At 43.2% G+C, this 15839-nt stretch overlaps 1 protein-coding gene and 1 long non-coding RNA gene across 3 annotated transcripts in view; both read right to left on the bottom strand.

The window, feature by feature from the left end:
- LOC148685149 (uncharacterized) overlaps positions 1 to 15837 on the bottom strand; it is a 30103-nt gene extending 14266 nt beyond the window's left edge. The window contains exon 1 of the long non-coding RNA XR_015951162.1: positions 70 to 15837. This is a non-coding gene — a long non-coding RNA (uncharacterized LOC148685149). The remainder of the gene's footprint in view (positions 1 to 69) is intronic.
- The window catches only part of PTPN1 (protein tyrosine phosphatase non-receptor type 1), an 83123-nt gene that overhangs the window by 67003 nt on the left and 281 nt on the right, over positions 1 to 15839 (bottom strand). The window lies entirely within an intron of this gene.

Here is a 15839-nt window from a genome sequence, read left to right as displayed (position 1 = left end):
CTTTCGTGTGCATGCACACTTCTTCAGATACTTCGACTCAGACCAACACGGCTACCTACCTGTAATGACCTCTAAGAATTATAGAGTTGGAAGGGACCTGGAGGGTCATCTAGTTCAGGCTTCCTCAACCTCGGCCCTCCAGGTGTTTTTGGTCTGCAACTCGTATGATCCCTAGCTAGCAGGACCAGTGGTCAGGGATGATGGGAATTGTAGTCTCAAAACATCTGGAGGGCCGAGGTTGAGGAAGCCTGATCTAGTTCAATCCCCTGCAATGCATTACATCATATTCAGATGAAATGGCCAAGGCAAACGATGGCTTGGGTCTCGGCGGTGCTGCAGCAGGCGAGGAGCAAGATTTTAGTCCTGTGCACTAGCAACACTGCACATCCACCTTTAAAACAAAGCTATGCTTTAAAATAAAGCTATAGCTTTAAAACAAAGCTATGCTTTAAAATAAAACTATGCTTTTCTTGGGAGAAAAGCGATGACAAACCTAGACAGCATCTTAAAAAGCAGAGACATCACCTTGCCGACAAAGGTCCGTATAGTTAAAGCTATGGTTTCCCCAGTAGTGATGTATGGAAGTGAGAACTGGACCATAAAGAAGGCTGGTCGCCGAAGAATTGATGCTTTTGAATTATGGTGCTGGAGGAGACTCTTGAGAGTCCCATGGACTGCAAGAAGATCAAACCTATCCATTCTTAAGGAAATCAGCCCTGAGTGCTCACTGGAAGGTCAGATCGTGAAGCTGAGGCTCCAATACTTTGACCACCTCATGAGAAGAGAAGACTCCCTGGAAAAGACCCTGATGTTGGGAAAGATGGAGGGCACAGGAGAAGGGGACAACAGAGCACAAGATGGTTGGACAGTGTTCTCGAAGCTACCAACGTGAATCTGACCAAACTGTGGCAGGCAGTGGAAGACAGGAGTGTCTGGCGCGCTATGGTCCATGGGGTCACGAAGAGTCGGACATGACTGAACAACATGCTTGATTGCGGTTCACAGCGAAAGGTGAACCAGAGCAGAGAGGAAAAAGCATAGAAAACCAAACCAGACTATTACCTGCAAGCTCTCAATACTCCTTTACCAGCTTTTCAAACCATTTACAGCAATATACCGGTAGCTTTGTGCATCTTTAAATAGGGGTAGGAGCCGGGATCAGTTTTCCTTATTTTTATGCGCTTTAGAGTGCACCTGTTGTGTATATCCTACCTCTAAATCCTCGTGTATTTTAATCACGGCCACAAATGCTGGACAACTGTTTTGAAGCAGAAGGGCTGGTGAGACAAAGCCTAGCTCAAGAGAACCGAAGGGCTTCACATAGCCATGGCTGCTTATACAGAGTGCTGGGCAGAGGAGGGGATCAAAATTCTGTGTTGGCACCCCACATATGCCCAGAGAAGAATCATGCCAAGATGTACAGACCATGCACATTAAGAGAGTCTACATATATTAAGCAAAAAATTAACAGAATAAAAATACATTGGTGTAATGTTTTATTTTTTAAAAAAAAGAGAGAGGAAAGAATAGAGATTAATAAACAGATAAATCGGTCAACAGGAGGTTGAATACTCTTGCAGCATTTTCTTCCCTAATATATAATTTCTCCTATAAAGTAAGCATTATAAATCAGTATGATTCACCTCTAATGCATATATTAAAACAATAGGAGCAGAAGCAGAGTCCTAGGACTATAATTTCTTTTAAACTGTTCTTAATACTGCATTTTTAAATTGCTGTAAGGATGGGTACAAAACTGACCATATAACAACAAAAACAGCAACACAACTATAAGAGTTGCAAAATACCTAACATATACCTGAGATCTGAAATCAATATACGGTATTAAAAATAATAATAATAATCAAGAAGGAACAGGTTTTTACCACGTTCGGTAAAGAAGATCCACTTTATTATAAACTTAACCTGTCTTCTCCTCTCTCTCACTATCTCTCTCCCTCTCTTATTCTAATTGGCAAATTTTCACATTTTCTCCTATCCACCGTTTTACAAATGGCAATGGTTTAATCTCCCCCACCCTTTTTTGGGGCCAGCAAAACGCTTGCTGTTATGACCACACGTGAAACCAATTCTTTATGCTACACATTTAACTGAGCCATCTATAAAATTCAACAGAAAAAATACCAGATCCTGTGGGGTATCATACTGTATTCTATAATAGGTGTTATAATTTATAAACCCGTTTGATCTCAGAACAACAATATGGCCTAGTCCGAGAGTGTGTGACTGGTCCAGTCTTACCCCAAGTGCTTTGTAGCTTTGTTGCAAAGCTATTGCACTACCAAACTTACTACAGCATATGCTTGTGAAACATGGACCACTTATGAACACTTATGAACGGCGTCTCAGAAATTTTTTACGCATCACTTGGGAAGACAGGCAAACAAATATCAGTGTATTGAAAGAAGGAAAGATCACCAGTGTTTTCAACATCAACTTCGTTGGACTGGTCATGTTGTGCGGATGCCTGATTATCGTCTTCCAAAGCAACTACACTATTCCGAACTTAAAAATGGAAAGCGTAATGCTGATCAAGAAAAGAGGTTTAAAGACTGTCTCAAGGCAAATCCAAAAAAAAATGTAGTATAAGCACTGACAACTGGGAAACACTGGCCTGCGAGCGCTTCAGTTGGAGAACAGACTTTACCAAAGGTGTCATGGGCTTTGAAGACACTCAAACTCAGGACGCAACGGAGAAATGTGCTAAGAGGAAGGCATGCTTGGCAAACCCTCACCGTGATCAACTTCCACCTGGAAACCAATGTCCCCACTGTGGAAGGACGTGTGGATCCAGAATTGGCCTCCACAATCACTTACGGACTCGCTGTTAAAACCATGTTTATGGAAGACAATCTTACTTGGCTACGAGTGATCACCAAAAAAGACGACGACCCCAAGGGCGTCAAAGGTGCAAGGGGTTTTGATCAGACTTATTCCTGCTCCAAGTCCAATGTATTCTGTGCACAGTGTTACCCTGGCTGCTGATCATAGACAAGGGCAGCCTGTTCAGACAGACTGCTGCTGTCTGAGATGTTTTAAGATATTACCCACATACATGCAGACCCATCTCGGAAGCCTTCAGATCTTTTACTTTTGAAAACAAATAAATAAAACCGGAGATTTCTAAACTGATTGGCACTCTTTCGGGCCATTATGTTCCTTCCCCTGCATGCTCCATTCAGTACACAAAGCCTTGCTCTAGATTCTTTGGTTGTTGGCTGCAAAGTGGAGAACCCACTACGGGGAGATGCCTGGCAGGCAAGATCCTTCAAGAATTGCCTGCTTTTAGATGTGTGAAGCAAAGCTGGCTATTCAAGAAGGCTTTAAGCAGAGTACTTGCCCTTTTTGTGCTATGTTCATGCCGTTCTCCTTTTAAGCTAATTGGCTGGTTCACATGCAACAGTAAACCACCGTGTAGTGCCACATGGACTAGTCCCAAGCACTCGCCCTCCCTGCTTGGCCAGAAGGAAGAGGACATCTGCGGAGTTTGCATTCGGTTTCAAAGAACCTTGGCTTAACATTACGTGGAAAACAGGAGTCCTGGTTTAAAACAACAGTCGCGGTACAAGCCAAGATCAACCCATGGCTTATAAAACTGGCTTGTTGAAGTCTTCCTCCAGTGGGACAAGGGAGGACATGAGGACAAAGCTTCGCCCAGGGCCATCCATGTAGCTCTAAACTGAGCCAGGGATTACAGTGCCATGGGCACAGTGGCACTCCTGAGGAACTCCCATGGTGCCTACAAAGCCCCTGGCCTGGATCTACCAAGGCCCAATCACTGCCTCTTTGTCATGAGGTGGCAAAGGTAGTTACAATGATCCCCTCTGCAAAGCATACAGAGTTGAAGGGGAAGTTGGAAGAGGTATACTCTATCTCACTTCCTCTTTCATCTCTATATGCTTTTCAGATTGTACCTAAGCAGCTGAACAGAAAGTAAAGCAGTTGAATGGGCAAGAGGTAGCAGGTGTCAAGGCAATAAGCAACTATTTTCCTTTTAAAAGACAACTGAAGGTGGCCCTGTTTAGGGAAGTTTTTAGTGTTTGATGCTATATTGTTTTTAATATTTGGTTGGAAGCTGCCCAGAGTGGCTGGGGAAACCCAGCCAGATGGGCGGGGTAATTATTTATTTTATTATTATTATTATTATTATTATTATTATTATTATTATTATTATTATTATCTGGGAGCCCAGTGGAAGGAAAATGGAAAAGATGTGCTTACATATCAGATTTCATAAAATGGCTCCTTTGGAAATTGTATAATTCACCCTTCCCCAACAAAAGAACCATAAAATCACACACCACCTCTATCTATATTGACTGCAAAGATTCAGTTCTCTTTAGTGCAGCCATAGAACAAAAGTTTGCATCTCAGGCATGGATTGTTACAGATAGTCAAATTTCATTAACTTTTTTTAACAAGGGCACCCCCTTAAAACTACCATCAAATCACAGGTTACCTCTATGTCCACATATATACTCTGCAAGTCAGACATCCAATAAATAATTTCAGGATGCCAAGTTTTGTCCTCACGTGATTCTGTGCTTGCTGGCAAACAGAGAAAACACATACAGTACAGCTCTGAAAGTAGTCACTTTCAGGTCAGCACTTAAATTATTGTCCCAATTGTATCTTACTTGGAACACCTAAAAACTAAAGTTAGTTTTGAAATCTCAAAACATTTCAGCCTAGGTGTTGTGTCCATCACAGCCCTTTGTGACAACTCTAAGCAACCTAATACCGCGCAAGATAGCAACAGATTATCACCAACAACATTTAGTCATGTGAATGAACCTCATTCCATTCACAGCGTACAATCTAACCACAGGCAGCTATTAATGCCATACGAAGGGGTAACCTGTTTACATAGATGGTACACAGATACATGGAAGTTTTGCTTCTATAAGAAGTTACCTCCGCTGGCAATATGCTAACAGAAGTATTGGTTATGCATAGCTTGGGGATATTCCTGGGTTCAGGAGCACAGCAACCTAGCAGTTTTCGTTATAGGGTAGTTTCTCTTGACTTTCAGGCCTACTGAAGAAAACAGGATATCAACCGACTGATCGCAAAAAAAGGGTGACAGTTCCGTGAATGAGATGAGTTTTGCCAATTGAGCAGTAAGTGAAAAGAATTAATAGGCTGTAAGAACAAAAACTTCGCCTCGGTCCAGTCCAAGGAATAGTAAAAGGAAGGCCTCTGGTCATTCTTCCTGCCGTATCTTCGGTGGGACAACAACAAAACAAGTCTCTGTGCGTATCAAACCAGGCACTAAATCAAGGTGACAAAAGCCAGCAACTTCCAGCTTATCCAGTGCTAATACAGTGAGCCTCGGATAAAATCAATACACATGCATAAACGATACTGTGAAACACCCTCTCCCCAATCTGGTACTTTGCAACAAACATGGTTAATGGTGGGACTTGTAGTCCATCATCTACCAGGGCCATAGGTTGAGACCCCTACCCTGAAGTGTCTGTTCTAAGCTGTCACTCATTTTCTTAAAAAACAGAGTAACTTTTGTCATCCCAAAAGAACTGACTGAGGTACTGGGTTAATTTCAGTTTTCCACATTTTGTAATATTTAGGAACAAATTTGCATGTGGCATTTTAGTCCGGAGAGGATGAGTCACCCGAGCTTTGAAAATGATGAGTTCATTTTAAAAGTAAGAACCCATTAAAATTAACACACTGGAAAAGTTGCAGACAGATTAGAGGGTTGGCTTTCAAAATTAATAGGTCCCAAACCACCACCACCACCACCACCTCCTCCTCCTTCACTAGATTTTCACAAAGATTTCGAGACGCAAGTTTCCAAAGAACATGGTCTGTAAAATGCTGGCTTCCAGTTGAAAAATATATCCACCCCAGTACCCAGCGCTCTAGGCAAGTAGAAAATTATGACCACGAGAAAGAAGATTACAGTAGTACAATTTGTAGGCCTTTAATCTTCTGCTGAATACAACCTTATTTTCAAAAAGGCCAATTTCTACCATTACAGAACTTTCTGTGCCTGAATAACTCATGTAGATTGGGACGGTCTGCCCAAACTATATCCACAGAAGTCACGTAATGCTCCCTGATGTTGAAGTAGAGTTCACTATCAGAGTTTTGGGATTTTTTTTTTACAAAACTGTTTAGGATTTGATTATACCAGAGAGCAATATTACTTAACGGAAAACCTCATGGCATTTTAAATCAAAGAAAATGCTGTTTTAATTGAGCATTGCCTTGAAGGCACGAGGCCTTGGAACCCAGAGGACAAAAATGTTACTCAGGTGCTCAATATTTTAAGAGACCAGACTCTACAAGAGAGTATTGTAGGTTGAATGTAGATCACAAGCTGCTCCCTTGCATCCATCTATTTTCAACTCTTAGGAACTTCAGTAATATTAATTGCTACTTTAACAGGAAATTCTCCTCAGATACCACCCTCTTGCTCATAAAGAAATTGCCAAAACTTGCTTCCCTTGGCTGCCAGCTATTGCTCAATATCCTTCACATTGAGAGTAAATACGCCAGAGATATCAATGTACTAAATGACATGTTCTGAAAGGCACACCATTAGCTTTGTCTGAAAGACTACCACCTACTTAGAAGCAGTGTTAGACACGGAGATATTAAAGCTAGGACCTGAATGGCACCTTAAACCTAGATTATAGGCACAACGGAATGTCTAGGCACACTTTTTAAATAAGAATACAGTGCTGAAAGTGAATTAACTGCAGCTAAAATCTTATGTTCATTTTTCACATGGTCTAGTCCTCCCCTAATATTCTTAAGAAGTAGCTGGAGAGAGTAGTGGAGAGGCAGAAAGGAGTCCTCCTTTCCTTCCACTCTGCGGTTTTAATCTGAAATCTTAGACGCAGTACTGAGCCGAGCTCAGAAACTGCTCGCACTAATGAAACCCCCTGTCGCAAAATGCGCCTAAAACAACGGGAGTTTCGTACACTGCTTAGAAGTCTCCTTTAATCTGGCACTTGCCATTGACACTAAGTTGGGCCTGGCCACCATGCTGCTCACCGGATGTTATTGGACTACAACTCCCGCCAGGATCAGGTGGCATTGTCAATGGCCAGGGATGATGCCAGGTGTAGTGCAACAACATCTAGCTGGCCACCCCTGTCCTTTCTTTGACACACAGTGTAAGCCTAGGCATGCTTGTTTGCATGCAAGTCCCAGAGCTTTCAACGGGCTTATAGATTGATTTAGCATTGCAGCTGGCTGTTTCTTTCAGCTTGCGAGCTACTTATGCCACATTTATATGAACGCAAAGACACCTTGCTGAATCGGGCCAATGGTCCACCTCGTCCAGTAACCTGTTCTCACAGTAGCCAACCAGAGGCCTGGGGGAAACCAACAACCAAGATGTAAGAGAAAAAGGAATTGTGCCTCCCCGCCTTGCAGTTTTCAGCAGCTGGTATTCAGGAACCTTACTGCCTCCCACTGTGAAGGCAGCACAATAGCCTCAGTTGTGGCTAGTAGCCATTAATGGTCTCATTCTCCATGTCAACATCACCCATATCTAGTCTAGTTTTCTCATCAGGTGATAAATATGCGTCTAGACTGCGCCACTTAAGGAGGAGACTCAAGACCAAAGCTGATGTGGCAATAATTGCATGGATGCAATTAACCTGCATGTTGTTTTGCTACACATCTTCAGACACATCCAGATCACAGAGGCTGGGAGAGAAGAGTTGAAACCCTTTTCCCACAAAGCTCCTCTCTGCATAAGGAGAGAGAAACCTCCCTTGGTGCCAATGCAGGCTTCCGCCCTGGTGTAAATAGGAGCCAACGACTGATTGAATTTATACACCGTCCTAAATCCGGAGGTCTCAAGATAAAATCAAAATATACATAATCACAATAAAAACAACAACCCAACAACACCCCACCCCCATTTAGAGGCACATTTTGTTGGGGCCACAGGAAACGGTAAGGTTAAACTCTTATTTATTTATTTAAAAATTTAAATCCCACTTTTCCTCCCAAGGGCATCTCCTTAGCACCATCCTCTGCACTCATGGTGCTGCACAGGCTCCTATTTACGTTTTGCTTTAAACATGCACATTTCTAGCATTCAACTAATTAACATCACAGATACTTCAGTCCAAACGTAAGAGAGAATTCAATTAAAGTGCGTTTCAACATATGAAACAGAGATGGATAACCTGAGCCCAATGGTCATGGTTGCTAAACACAGTCGTCCCACCACATGTGGGATTTGGCAAATTCATCAATCCCTGGCCTAAAGTCCAAAGTACACCTGACATCCGTTCGACCATATCAGGTCTGGTCTGTGCACACAGCAGAATGAGATGGGTTTGTTTTTCATATGATGGAATTCCCCTCCATAGGAATTCTCAAACATAGAAAACTGGATGTCAAGGAGGGTGGGTTTTAGCATCATCCTCTCTACACATCATTCTCTTTATGCGTAGAATTTCCTTTCCCCAAAGGTGGCGAAATGCTCACCTGCACTATGAAGGGATACAACTAAGATGCAAGTTTGCTGCCTCATCAGCTGCTTCTGAGAACTAAACCACTGTTGCTTCAAGAAAAGTGGCGAGCTATTTTGAGTATTTTCTGAGACATTGGTACAGGCTGGAAAACAGATTGGATTCTTTGCCTTTGTCCTGGGCATCCTTCCCAAACTCTTATGCCCTGAAGAATTTGTGGCAGACCATCTGGCGCAGAAATGCCAAAGTACTTTCAGTGAGAACCCTGTGCCATATTCATTCATGTCAGATTGTGTAATATATGAACAGGAAACTGATATTTTATTCTTTTTCAGAAAGAAATGTCTTCCCCCCCCCCCTTTGGCTTTCTTTCTTTCTTTCTTTCTTTTCTTTCAGTTCTTTCTCAAAATGCTCACATTTCATTGTTTCATTTGGATTATCACTGCTATTGGTCAAATGTAGTTCACCCCATGGGAACAGAGAGAAGATAAAACCTCAGAAATTATAAGTGATGCCAGTAATCACATGGGGGGGGGGGGTATAAAAACAGCCAAGTTAATAAAAGTATAGGTATTATTATATGATACTGTATGAAACATTCTCATTCCTGCCAGAAGGCTCACCTCTAGGCTGGAGTTACATGTCAGAGATTGATAATCCCCAACGTGTTTTAAGGACCAGCTCCTTCTATGCGTTCTGCTTAAGCATTAAGAGTGTTGCTTTGAGTTTCCCCCAAACAAAAAGTGTGACAGGTAAGTACATGGCTTTTCAGTTTTATTATGCAATGGCTTCCCAGAAAAACCCACCAAGCTCTTTAAATTCAGGGGTGGTAACTGGCAGTGATGTCCATTTTTTTAATTAAAAAAACAAAAAAAATGGATCCCCCCCCAAGTGCCCTAAATAGCGATTAGGCTCCGATTGGTATTAGTCCACTAAACAAGTATGTTGTGTTAATTTTTCATGCAACATAAATCCATCAAAAGGGTTTTTTCCCCATTAGCCAAAAGTAGTTGAACTGAAATATTTCATTAGGGAGGAAAAATCAATAAAGCACATTCAATAAATCACAGAAGCTGCCGACTACTGATTTTTCCTGGTTTCTCCCTCCTGTTGAAGCCCCTACTAAACACCCCAGACTCTTCCAGTGCCACCCAAGCTATACATACAATATATATATATACCGGTATATATAGACAGACACTTCCATAGATTATTACAGCTGGCCTTTAGTGCTGGCATGAAAATAGTTGCTCAGCTAGTAACTTTTGGCAAATCAGCACAACCACCAGGCAGAAAAGCTTCTGGAAGAAGAACAGATTGTGCTGCAATTTATCTGGGTGCAAGAAATTGTTTTCACACAGGTATGTGTGGGAAGTAAACATCTGAGTAAGCTTGAAATGTCTGTGGACTTACTTGCGAGTGTTCAGCACACGTTTACTTTTATGTAAAGCCACAGATGTGGTGGACATAGACCACCATTCCACTGCACAACTCCAGTCAAGGCAGAACTTCACCATAGGCGGAGGTTTAACAATTATTTTAATTCTTCCTAGACCTCGGGAACCAGTTGCAGTGATTACAGTTATTTCCAATGGAGGAGAGCAAAAGGATAATCGGGAAATGTAACACTCAACATATAGCCTGGAGCTGCATGCATACTACAAAGTTCTAAAGACAGCATACTCTTTTATTAAAAGTCCATGTATAATGATAATAAGTAATACAGTGGTACCTCGGGTTGCAGACCCGATCCATTCCGGGGTGCCATTCACACCCTGAAACGTCCACAACCCAAGCTGCGCGTCCACGCATGCGCAGAAGTGCGATACAGCACTTCTGCACATGTGCGCAGAATGCTTCTGCGCATGCGCGAAGCACGCAAAATGCTTCTGTGCGTTCGTATCCTGAAAGAACGCAACCCGCAGTGGACGCAACCCGAGGTATGACTGTAATAAACTTTTATTTGTATCCCGTCCTCCCCGGCCGAGACTGGGCTCAGGGCGGCTAACATCAAATATAAACATTGATATAAAATCAAAAAATAATTAAATCACCTCTTAAAAACAAATCAGGATAGAATTAAAATTTGAATTAGATGGCTTTCCGCAGGATTTGGGTTGGGAACAGTAAATGCTCATCAGGCCCAACTGTGTAAGCTGATCTTATATGGCCCTGTGAGAATGCTGAGAGGCCTATTTCGTACTAGTTCTTATACAAAAAGGGAAGGGGAATCAGGCTGAGCCCTGACCAAAGGCCTCTAAAAGCACTCTAAAGGCAAGCGCCTATAAAACTGCCTATAAAACTATAATATTGAAGGCATATTGTTTTATTCCAGTCTTATGACCAAGGTAAGGAAAGACGTAACAACCCCAGACCTCTTGAACCCCACACAAATATTGGAAAATGAGTTTACTGCAGGCAGGGACCAATTTAGGCGCATCTGATATGGGGAACGGGGCAGTGGGGGGGGGTGGATGGGGCATTTGCAGGGATTTTCAACGGTGTTTCAAATATATACAATTTCACTTAAAAGCGCAGTGCCGTGAAAGGTAACTCCTGGGTAAATTGGGAGTTGCCTGTACTACATTATTCATATTTATTTAGTGCCAGCCTGGGCTCGAAATGAGCAGGGTGCCAGGCACATTTTATGCCTAAAGATCTCCATTTGCGAGCGCCTCCCGAAGTGAGGACGGGGGACTACGTGCAGGGCAGTTGCCGCTTTGCCATGCTCCTGGCGCTGTTTGCCCTGTGCTCCCGACTGCATACTGTAAGGTCACGAATATAACTCGAGCTTTAACTTTTCACGGTTGGAATTGGGGGAAAAGTGAGGCTTATATTCAGGCCAATACGGTATATGTTAAAGATAGACGATATGTTTCACAATAAAGAGTTGAGGGTTTTGAAAACTGAAGCATGGTACCAATATTTTTATTGTAAACACCAAATTAAAAATGTATTTACAATTTCTGCTAAAAATGCGATATTACACTACGTCACTTATGCAAATTGCGCATTAGTTCATGCTGATCAAAATAATAAATAAAAAGTGTTGCCGCCCCCCCCAACAAAAACAGCGACTAGATATTCTGTTTTGACACCCACAACCCAGGTCCCAGAAACCATTTGGCTCCTAGCTTACCTATCCCAGTTTCTAACACTGGACTGCCCGCAGCAAACTGGATTCTAAACCCAAAAGCAACTGATGAAGCTGCGGCTCTCCAAATGTCTTTTGGATTCTAGTTCCTTTGCCAACCAGAATGGCCAAACGTCAGGTATGGTGGGAGTTGATGGCTATGCTCTGCCTCCACCACTGGAGGCAGTATGTCTCTGAATACCAGCTGCTGGGAGCCTTAAGTGGGAAGACTGCTACTGCGCTCATGCTCACTTGCAGACTTCAGATAGGGATGCTAGAATGAACGGGCCATTGGCTTGATCTAGCAACATGTGGAGGGACACAAGTGCTTCGTTCCTGCCTTCTAGGTTGAACAGTATCTTATTGGTGACCTGGAAACTACAACTAATCCAGAATGTGGCAGCTAGACTGGTGACTGGGGGCGGCCGCCGAGACTATATAACACCGGTCCTGAAAGACCTACATTGGCTCCCAGTACGTTTCCGAGCACAACTCAAAGTGTTGCTGTTGACCTTTAAAGCCCTAAACGGCCTCGGCCCAGTATACCTGAAGGAGCGTCTCTACCCCCCAACATTCTGCCCAGACACTGAGGTCCAGCGCCAAGGGCCTTCTGGCGGTTCCCTCACTGCGAGAAGTGAGGTTACAGGGAACCAGACAGAGGGCCTTCTCAGTAGTGGCACCCACCCTGTGGAACGCCCTCCCAGCAGATGTCAAGGCAATAAGTAACTATTTTACTTTTAAAAGACATCTGAAGGCGGCCCTGTTTAGGGAAGTTTTTAATGTTTGATGCTGTATTGTTTTTAACATTCGGTTGGAAGCCGCCCAGAGTGGCTGGGGAAACCCAGCCAGGTGGGCGGGGTATAAATGATTTATTATTATTATTATTATTATTCACCATATCATGGCTCATTCTACATTTTCTAAGCCCATCTGTCAGGTGTATATGAAGAGATGGAGTTATGATACAGGGAACCAGGCAGAGGGCCTTCTCGGTAGTGGCACCCACCCTGTGGAACACCCTCCCATTGTATGTCAAAGAGATAAATAACTACCTGACATTTAGAAGACATCTGAAGGCAGCCCTGTTCAGGGAAGTTTTTAATGTGTGACATTTTAATGTATTTTAAGTTTTTGCTGGAAGCCGCCCAGGGTGGCTGGGGAAACCCAGGCAGATGGGCGGGGTACAAATAATAAATTATTATCATCATTATTATTCCAACAAGCATCTTTTCCCAGGGTTAGCTGCAAACCTTATTGTTAAACCAGAAGTGGAGAGAAAGGAGCACAGCTAACGTGGGGCAAGATGCCATCCCCACCGATTCCTAACTTCCTTCTGCCACATGGACTATACCACAGGTCACAGGTCTGTTTGTTTTATGGGTGTTACACACTTGGAAGCCCACCTAGAAGCCCCCAAAGGCCAGCACCACAGAGATGAAGCGAATGGATTTGGCTAAATAAGAAATAGCCAAGGGAAGACCGCTGCGGCAAAGGTTGCTTTTCGGGTGCGGAACAGGCGACTGAGGAAAGTCTTTGAAAACGAAGCAGTTTTTTGAGAACAATTTACTGCAAAAGCAAGCTGGCTTGATAAAAGAACGTGGCAATGATCCCACATGCAGCATGTACCTTTGTGTCAAAACTGAGCAACCCGCCCACATGTCAACTGAAGGACTTGGTGAACCTAAATATTTCAAACTGCTGTGAAGTTTGCTGGTTTATTCAGGAACTGGATGACTCTATGTAAGGCTGAAGCGGGGGTGGGGTGGGGTGGGGTGAGGTTAGGCAGTTCAGCTCCATGGTCTGTTCAATACCTGACAGCTCTACTGATCCCAGCACAGGTGAGAATTTTAAGTGTTCTTCAGTGACAAGTGCACTAGAGAAAACATTTAGACGCATTTCTCCAAGGCCAAAAGACGGCAGTGTTTATTTCTAACCTGAACTGAACTTGAAGCTGCGATCCTGGAACAAGTATAGACATTTTTTCTAAGAATTAGCAGTAAGTTCTGCAGTAATCTCTTAAATGTGCCTACTGTGCTTTTAGCGGAGAAGTGCTGCTACCACATTAAGGAGTGATTTTATGCAAAGCACATGGTTTAAGAGTAGAGAGAGAGAGAGGAGCAGCCACCTTGACCTAATTTCCTTACTTTGGCTGACATAATTTACCATCCAAGTGATACTATACAACAAAGCTACGAGGAAAGGACAAAATTAGATTAAAGCAAGAGTAACAGCTACACTAGTCTAATGCATTTTGCAAAGTCCTTTCTGAGTGTTGTGCCTTCACAGTACGGTATTGTCTGTTCCAAGGACATTTGCGCGGCGGGGGGTGGGGGTAACAAAATAAATTATTCTCACTTTCATAACACACTGAAGAACATAAATGCCACAAGAATCACAGAATTGTAGCATTGAAAGGGACCCCCCAGGGGTCATCTAGTCCAACCCCCTACAATGCAGGAAAGAGAGCAACCCCTTACCCAAACCTAAATCAATTGTGCACCCCAATCCTACTTGCAGCTAGGTGTGTTGAAACCAGCTGAAATGTATGGGCCTAACTCTGCATAGGCCTGCAGTCTTGATTTCTAGTTCAGTGGTGCAAACATCATTGCTCACCTTCCAAGTTATGCAAAATATTTCCCTCAATCCTTCATAACATAACCGGAAGGAAAGGAATTGATTTTGCAACCTTTCCATTCTCCAAAAGCCCCGGGGCAAGGTATAAATACATTCACCTCCCCTGCAAAGGGAGTCGTAGCAAAGCCCAATCTCGCATATTGATTTAGCCTGGCAGCGTATGAACTAAAACCCCATCAATATCCATTAAAACACATCTTACAAAACGCCATGCCAAAACAGATGCTCATTAAAGAACTGGGGAGAAAGCCCTCCTCTCAACAACACCGTTGATTCACCAAAAACCCAGAGACAGCAAAATATTTGTACAAGTATTTGTGCACGGTTATTAAAATATATACAATCATTTTTTATAATAATGGCAACTGATTTCAGTGGCTATTCTTGCCTATTACTTCCATCCTAATGCAACTTACTCGAGGAGAGAATTGTTCCAAAAAACTTGTTAAATATATGAGCATGACTCCAAGCTTCAGACCACTGTTATGCAATAGCGTTAGGGAACATTTTCAAAATTAAAGTCAGTATTATAAAGACTGACAAAAAAGGGATTAAAAAAAATCATTTTCAAGGTAATATATATGCACGTATCACAAAATATCCACACACAAGAAGATATTAAGGTTATTCAGGTTCCAGGTAGGCTACCCTTATTAGTACAAGAATATATAGGACGATAAAGCAAAATATGCTTGTGGGATTGAGATGTTCAGAGGCAAACAATTCTTAATGTCCTTAGCCGGGGAAGGATGTAAAAGAGGTTATTTAACTCTAAACCTAGACTACTGGAAGACAAGTAGAGTAACACACTTCTTCACAAGGGGAAAAGGGATTACTAGAATTATTTCTTGGCAGGGCAGAACGATGGGCTCGACTATTCCTGTTGTAGAAAGCTGTTAATTAGGGAATAACGAACGGAGAAAAAGTTACCCTAAGCAGATTGCGCACAGACATGTCTGGAAGGGCATGCCAAGAGTCAGCTCCCCAGCCCCCAAGGAACCTTGTACAAGGGGGCAGAGACGCTGGAGGGGTTTGGAAAGAAAGAGCATTGCTTAGAGGGGTAGAACAAGGATAAAAACAACGGAGCCTCTCTCAAGCATATGTGTTAGAAATGAGATAAAAATAATACATCAACGAGTCCCACAATTTTAGCGGCATAATCTCTAAAGGGCTCGACAGAACATGACAGGGAGATGCCTCAAAAGGGAAGCTGACCAAAACCGGAGAGCGCACACAATGCGCTCCCTTCTATGTCTTCCATGCTAGCCAAGCAACAAGGGAAAGGGGGTCAGAAAGTGGGGCAGGAGGAGGGGAGGGGGCTCACCACACACACACACACGACCCAAAATTAAGGCTGAGGAGAAATGCCGTTTCTTTAAAAAGTAACACAAAACTCTTATTACGAGCGAGAGGAAGGAGCTGGGGCAAGGAGCCCGAGGCAAAGGGCGAGTCTCTAGGGCAGCAAAAAAAGGAGTTGGGGTGGAGAGGTGGGGAAGGGCGGACAATGGGGCGGCGGCAGAGGAGGACGGAGGAGCCCGAGCTGGCTCGGTCGCGCTCCCGGGCGCCGGCGCTCCCCGCCTGGCTTCTTCTCC

The sequence above is a fragment of the Zootoca vivipara genome, chromosome 7 (genome assembly GCF_965207765.1).
Source record: "Zootoca vivipara chromosome 7, rZooViv2.hap1.1, whole genome shotgun sequence".
Classification (NCBI taxonomy): Eukaryota; Metazoa; Chordata; class Lepidosauria; order Squamata; family Lacertidae; genus Zootoca; species Zootoca vivipara.
This window is presented reverse-complemented; position numbering and strand designations above follow the sequence as displayed.